The sequence below is a fragment of the Oncorhynchus keta genome, unplaced genomic scaffold (genome assembly GCF_023373465.1).
Source record: "Oncorhynchus keta strain PuntledgeMale-10-30-2019 unplaced genomic scaffold, Oket_V2 Un_contig_1875_pilon_pilon, whole genome shotgun sequence".
In the NCBI taxonomy this organism is placed as follows: Eukaryota; Metazoa; Chordata; class Actinopteri; order Salmoniformes; family Salmonidae; genus Oncorhynchus; species Oncorhynchus keta.
Window position 1 is genome coordinate 127501 of NW_026281089.1, and position 7016 is coordinate 134516.

Consider the following 7016-nt stretch of genomic DNA (forward strand, 5'->3'; position numbering starts at 1 on the left):
AACAGGAGATCTAAGGAGTCCTACACAACTAATGGAAACAGGGGATCTAAGGAGTCCAACACAACTAATGGAAACAGGGGATCTAAGGAGTCCAACACAACTAATGGAAACAGGGGATCTAAGGAGTCCAACACAACTAATGGGAACAGGGGATCTAAGGAGTCCAACACAACTAATGGAAACAGGGGATCTAAGGAGTCCAACACAACTAATGGAAACAGGGGATCTAAGGAGTCCTACACAACTAATGGAAACAGGGGATCTAAGGAGTCCAACACAACTAATGGAAACAGGGGATCTAAGGAGTCCAACTCAACTAATGGAAACAGGGGATCTAAGGAGTCCAACACAACTAATGGAAACAGGGGATCTAAGGAGTCCTACACAACTAATGGAAACAGGGGATCTAAGGAGTCCAACACAACTAATGGAAACAGGGGATCTAAGGAGTCCAACACAACTAATGGAAACAGGGGATCTAAGGAGTCCAACACAACTAATGGGAACAGGGGATCTAAGGAGTCCAACACAACTAATGGAAACAGGGGATCTAAGGAGTCCAACACAACTAATGGAAACAGGGGATCTAAGGAGTCCAACACAACTAATGGAAACAGGGGATCTAAGGAGTCCAACACAACTAATGGAAACAGGGGATCTAAGGAGTCCTACACAACTTGGAAACAGGGGATCTAAGGAGTCCTACACAACTAATGGAAACAGGGGATCTAAGGAGTCCTACACAACTAATGGAAACAGGGGGTCTAAGGAGTCCTACACAACTAATGGAAACAGGGGATCTAAGGAGTCCAACACAACTAATGGAAACAGGGGATCTAAGGAGTCCAACTCAACTAATGGAAACAGGGGATCTAAGGAGTCCAACACAACTAATGGAAACAGGGGATCTAAGGAGTCCAACTAAATTACACTTTGAAATGTTTTATGAACGCTCAAAAAAAAGGTGAAAGTGAAATAAAATATTCAACAACTCTTGGAGGACAGTGAAAGACGACTTAAATTAGTCTCAAGTCTCTAGTGATTCAATGGCCAGACCAGCAAATAAACACAGTATTTTGGTTCTGTGTGATGAGATGAGATTGAAATGAAAGATGAAGCGTCCACCTCTTTGCAGATGAAGAAGTTGAAGATGACCATGCTGAAGTTATAGAAGAGGAGTGTCTTCTTGAGCTGGAAGGGTTCTCTGTTCTCCATGTACTTGGGCCCCAGCCACAGAAACAGCAGATAGGAGGAACTGATGGCCAACGTAAGGGAGTGGGTTGTCCATCAGGGGCCATTTCTCCACTCGCTTGTCTTGGTGTGACAGTACAATATACTCAGTATTACTGGCGTGATAAAAGGTGAGTACTACAAACATCTGACATTTCTCCACTCGCTTGTCTTGGTGTGACAGTACAATATACTCAGTATTACTTACTGGCGTGATAAAAGGTGAGTAATACAAACATGACATTTCTTCCTTCTCTACACTGAACACAAATAGAAACGTGACATGTAAAGTGTTGGTTTCATGAGTTTAAATTTTAAAAATCACCTAAATGTTCCATACGCACAAAAAAATGTATTTATCTCAAATTTTCTGCACAAATGTTGTACCCATCCCTGGTAGTGAGCATTTCTCCTGTGCCAACATAATCCATTCACCTGACAGGTGTGGCATATCAGGATGCTGATTAAACAGCATGATATTTTACACAGGTGCACCTTGTGCTGGTTGGACAATAAAAGGCCACTCTAAAATGTGCAGTTTTTGTCACCCAACACAATGACACACAGATGTCTCAAGTTTTGATTGAGCGTGCATTTGGCATGCTGACGACAGGAATGTCCACCAAAGCTTGTTGCCAGAGAATTGAATGTTCATTTCTCTACCATAAGCCGCCTACAACGTTGTTTTAGAGAATTTGGCAGAACGTTCAACCAGCCACACAACCGCAGACCAGGTGTAACCACGGCAACCCAGGACCTCCACATCCGTCTTCTTCACCTGCGGGATCGTCTGGGGGGGGTATTTCTGTCTGTAATAATGCCCCTTTCTGGGGGAAAACTCATTCTGATTGGCTGGGACTGATTTCCTTCTATAAATTGTAACTCAGTAATTGTGGCCTGTTGCGTTTTATATGTCTGTTCAGTGTAGAAAGAGAAAGAGACGTGTCATCTGAGGTTGAGATTCTCGCAAACCAAGATCAAGATGAAACCTCCAATGACTGACGCACACACACACACACACACACACACACACACACACACACACACACACACACACACACACACACACACACACACACACACACACACACACACACACACACACACACACACACACACACACACACACACACACACACACACACAGGCACTGACTGACACAGACGGGAGAGTGTGAGGATTACCTGCGATGGTAAGGGCCCATTTATATAAATTAATGGTGTCATTTATCAGATGTGTGGTGAGCTCCATCTTTGCAGGCCAGTATCTGAGTTCCCTGGTAGAAAGACACAGAGAAGACAGCAGTAGAGCTCAGTAACACATCCTGGGGTGTCTAACTGTTCCCTGGTAGAAAGACACACAGAGAAGACAGCAGTAGAGCTCAGTAACACATCCTGGGGTGTCTAACTGTTCCCCTGGTAGAAAGACACAGAGAGAAGACAGCAGTAGAGCTCAGTAACACATCCTGGGGTGTCTAACTGTTCCCCTGGTAGAAAGACACAGAGAGAAGACAGCAGTAGAGCTCAGTAACACATCCTGGGGTGTCTAACTGTTCCCCTGGTAGAAAGACACAGAGAGAAGACAGCAGTAGAGCTCAGTAACACATCCTGGGGTGTCTAACTGTTCCCCTGGTAGAAAGACACAGAGAGAAGACAGCAGTAGAGCTCAGTAACACATCCTGGGGTGTCTAACTGTTCCCCTGGTAGAAAGACACAGAGAGAAGACAGCAGTAGAGCTCAGTAACACATCCTGGGGTGTCTAACTGTTCCCCTGGTAGAAAGACACAGAGAGAAGACAGCAGTAGAGCTCAGTAACACATCCTGGGGTGTCTAACTGTTCCCCTGGTAGAAAGACACAGAGAGAAGACAGCAGTAGAGCTCAGTAACACATCCTGGGGTGTCTAGAGAAGACAGCAGTAGAGCTCAGTAACACATCCTGGGGTGTCTAGAGAAGACAGCAGTAGAGCTCAGTAACATCCTGGGGTGTCTAACTGTTCCCCTGGTAGAAAGACACACAGAGAAGACAGCAGTAGAGCTCAGTAACACATCCTGGGGTGTCTAACTGTTCCCCTGGTAGAAAGACACAGAGAGAAGACAGCAGTAGAGCTCAGTAACACATCCTGGGGTGTCTAACTGTTCCCCTGGTAGAAAGACACAGAGAGAAGACAGCAGTAGAGCTCAGTAACACATCCTGGGGTGTCTAACTGTTCCCCTGGTAGAAAGACACAGAGAGAAGACAGCAGTAGAGCTCAGTAACACATCCTGGGGTGTCTAACTGTTCCCCTGGTAGAAAGACACAGAGAAGACAGCAGTAGAGCTCAGTAACACATCCTGGGGTGTCTAAGTGTTCCCCTGGTAGAAAGACACACAGAGAAGACAGCAGTAGAGCTCAGTAACACATCCTGGGGTGTCTAAGTGTTCCCCTGGTAGAAAGACACACAGAGAAGACAGCAGTAGAGCTCAGTAACACATCCTGGGGTGTCTAACTGTTCCCCTGGTAGAAAGACACAGAGAAGACAGCAGTAGAGCTCAGTAACACATCCTGGGGTGTCTAACTGTTCCCCTGGTAGAAAGACACAGAGAGAAGACAGCAGTAGAGCTCAGTAACACATCCTGGGGTGTCTAACTGTTCCCCTGGTAGAAAGACACAGAGAGAAGACAGCAGTAGAGCTCAGTAACACATCCTGGGGTGTCTAACTGTTCCCCTGGTAGAAAGACACAGAGAGAAGACAGCAGTAGAGCTCAGTAACACATCCTGGGGTGTCTAACTGTTCCCCTGGTAGAAAGACACAGAGAGAAGACAGCAGTAGAGCTCAGTAACACATCCTGGGGTGTCTAACTGTTCCCCTGGTAGAAAGACACAGAGAGAAGACAGCAGTAGAGCTCAGTAACACATCCTGGGGTGTCTAACTGTTCCCCTGGTAGAAAGACACAGAGAGAAGACAGCAGTAGAGCTCAGTAACACATCCTGGGATGTCTAACTGTTCCCCTGGTAGAAAGACACACAGAGAAGACAGCAGTAGAGCTCAGTAACACATCCTGGGGTGTCTAACTGTTCCCCTGGTAGAAAGACACAGAGAAGACAGCAGTAGAGCTCAGTAACACATCCTGGGGTGTCTAACTGTTCCCCTGGTAGAAAGACACAGAGAGAAGACAGCAGTAGAGCTCAGTAACACATCCTGGGGTGTCTAACTGTTCCCCTGGTAGAAAGACACAGAGAAGACAGCAGTAGAGCTCAGTAACACATCCTGGGGTGTCTAACTGTTCCCCTGGTAGAAAGACACAGAAGACAGCAGTAGAGCTCAGTAACACATCCTGGGGTGTCTAACTGTTCCCCTGGTAGAAAGACACACAGAGAAGACAGCAGTAGAGCTCAGTAACACATCCTGGGGTGTCTAACTGTTCCCCTGGTAGAAAGACACAGAGAGAAGACAGCAGTAGAGCTCAGTAACACATCCTGGGGTGTCTAACTGTTCCCCTGGTAGAAAGACACAGAGAAGACAGCAGTAGAGCTCAGTAACACATCCTGGGGTGTCTAACTGTTCCCCTGGTAGAAAGACACAGAGAGAAGACAGCAGTAGAGCTCAGTAACACATCCTGGGGTGTCTAACTGTTCCCCTGGTAGAAAGACACACAGAGAAGACAGCAGTAGAGCTCAGTAACACATCCTGGGGTGTCTAACTGTTCCCCTGGTAGAAAGACACAGAGAGAAGACAGCAGTAGAGCTCAGTAACACATCCTGGGGTGTCTAACTGTTCCCCTGGTAGAAAGACACAGAGAAGACAGCAGTAGAGCTCAGTAACACATCCTGGGGTGTCTAACTGTTCCCCTGGTAGAAAGACACACAGAGAAGACAGCAGTAGAGCTCAGTAACACATCCTGGGGTGTCTAACTGTTCCCCTGGTAGAAAGACACAGAGAGAAGACAGCAGTAGAGCTCAGTAACACATCCTGGGGTGTCTAACTGTTCCCCTGGTAGAAAGACACAGAGAGAAGACAGCAGTAGAGCTCAGTAACACATCCTGGGGTGTCTAACTGTTCCCCTGGTCTAAAGACACAGAGAAGACAGCAGTAGAGCTCAGTAACACATCCTGGGGTGTCTAGAGAAGACAGCAGTAGAGCTCAGTAACATCCTGGGGTGTCTAACTGTTCCCCTGGTAGAAAGACACACAGAGAAGACAGCAGTAGAGCTCAGTAACACATCCTGGGGTGTCTAACTGTTCCCCTGGTAGAAAGACACAGAGAGAAGACAGCAGTAGAGCTCAGTAACACATCCTGGGGTGTCTAACTGTTCCCCTGGTAGAAAGACACACAGAGAAGACAGCAGTAGAGCTCAGTAACACATCCTGGGGTGTCTAACTGTTCCCCTGGTAGAAAGACACAGAGAGAAGACAGCAGTAGAGCTCAGTAACACATCCTGGGGTGTCTAACTGTTCCCCTGGTAGAAAGACACACAGAGAAGACAGCAGTAGAGCTCAGTAACACATCCTGGGGTGTCTAACTGTTCCCCTGGTAGAAAGACACAGAGAGAAGACAGCAGTAGAGCTCAGTAACACATCCTGGGGTGTCTAACTGTTCCCCTGGTAGAAAGACACAGAGAAGACAGCAGTAGAGCTCAGTAACACATCCTCATGTGTTTAACATCCAGCTATCACTGAACACTACCACATAGCCCCCCCACCCACCCTAGAGCGCGTGGATAAGGCCGTGTGATTTAATGATCTCTGAACGGAAGTCTAAATATGACGCCCCCCCCCCAATCTGTTGAGGAGGTCATCCTCTCTGACAGCTTCTACAGTATTACTGTAGTATTACTGGGATGAAATAGGAGCTATAGAGCTTCATGGAATAACTCAGGGCTTCATTCAATCAATTAAGCCATTTCATTTAGACTTATTCTTATTCAACAACATTTCTCAGCACAAGTTAAAAGATGAATCTACAGTCCTTCCGCACATTCTGATGTAAAGTAAACAAATAGACTTCCATCAATATCTATCGGTTCCTGACAGACCGCGGGGGGGAGAGAGGATATCGGGGGGCGACACTGCGCTGTTCGGTTCTGCTCCGTGACGTGAACGTCGAATGGTCCTCTATTCTAGCGACGCACAAAACCCGTGAGCATGTCAGCAGCTTTTTGACTCCGTTCGGTCTGACTGTCCGCACCGCCCGTTAACCGGAATCCAATCTGTAGTCCTATTGCTATTTCATTCAAAACTACAATTAGATGTTACATTCGACATGTTTTATATCCAACCAGGTCATTGCACGGTGCGCGAGCAGAGTAGTAATAATATAGTATATTGGCCTGGAGCGCGTGGATAACGCCGTGTGATTTAATGAACCGAAGCCTGAATATGACGCCCCCCCCCTCCCCCTCATTCTGACTCGCAACCAGGCAGCATCTGCACGAACCCAAACCGTATTTCATCTAATGTCAATAAAGCATTATGACCAATTAAAATATAGCTATATTACAAAAAAAATCTATGTCTGGATATTTGAGTCGGGTAGAATAGGCTATATAGATGATTAGCATATATCCCACTGGCCCATCCACGTCACTGTGATAACACGGCAATGTGCTCGTCATTCATCATACACGGACCATTTCCCCACATCCTATCATTTGAACCATAAAATAAAGAAAAACGAGCAAGCTAGCTAATTGTGTCCAGTAAAATAAGTCACATCTACCGAAACTCTGCGCACTGGTATTTGATGAGAATGAAGATTCCTGTTATCTTACCGTGTCGACAGATTGGGCTATATACGGTCCTTTTATTGT

The 7016-nt window shown here is 46.4% G+C and overlaps 1 pseudogene; it reads right to left on the reverse strand.

The window, feature by feature from the left end:
- Window positions 1-2499, reverse strand: part of LOC118382875 (elongation of very long chain fatty acids protein 4-like) — a 24976-nt pseudogene extending 22477 nt beyond the window's left edge.
- Window positions 2500-7016: the final 4517 nt, after the last annotated feature.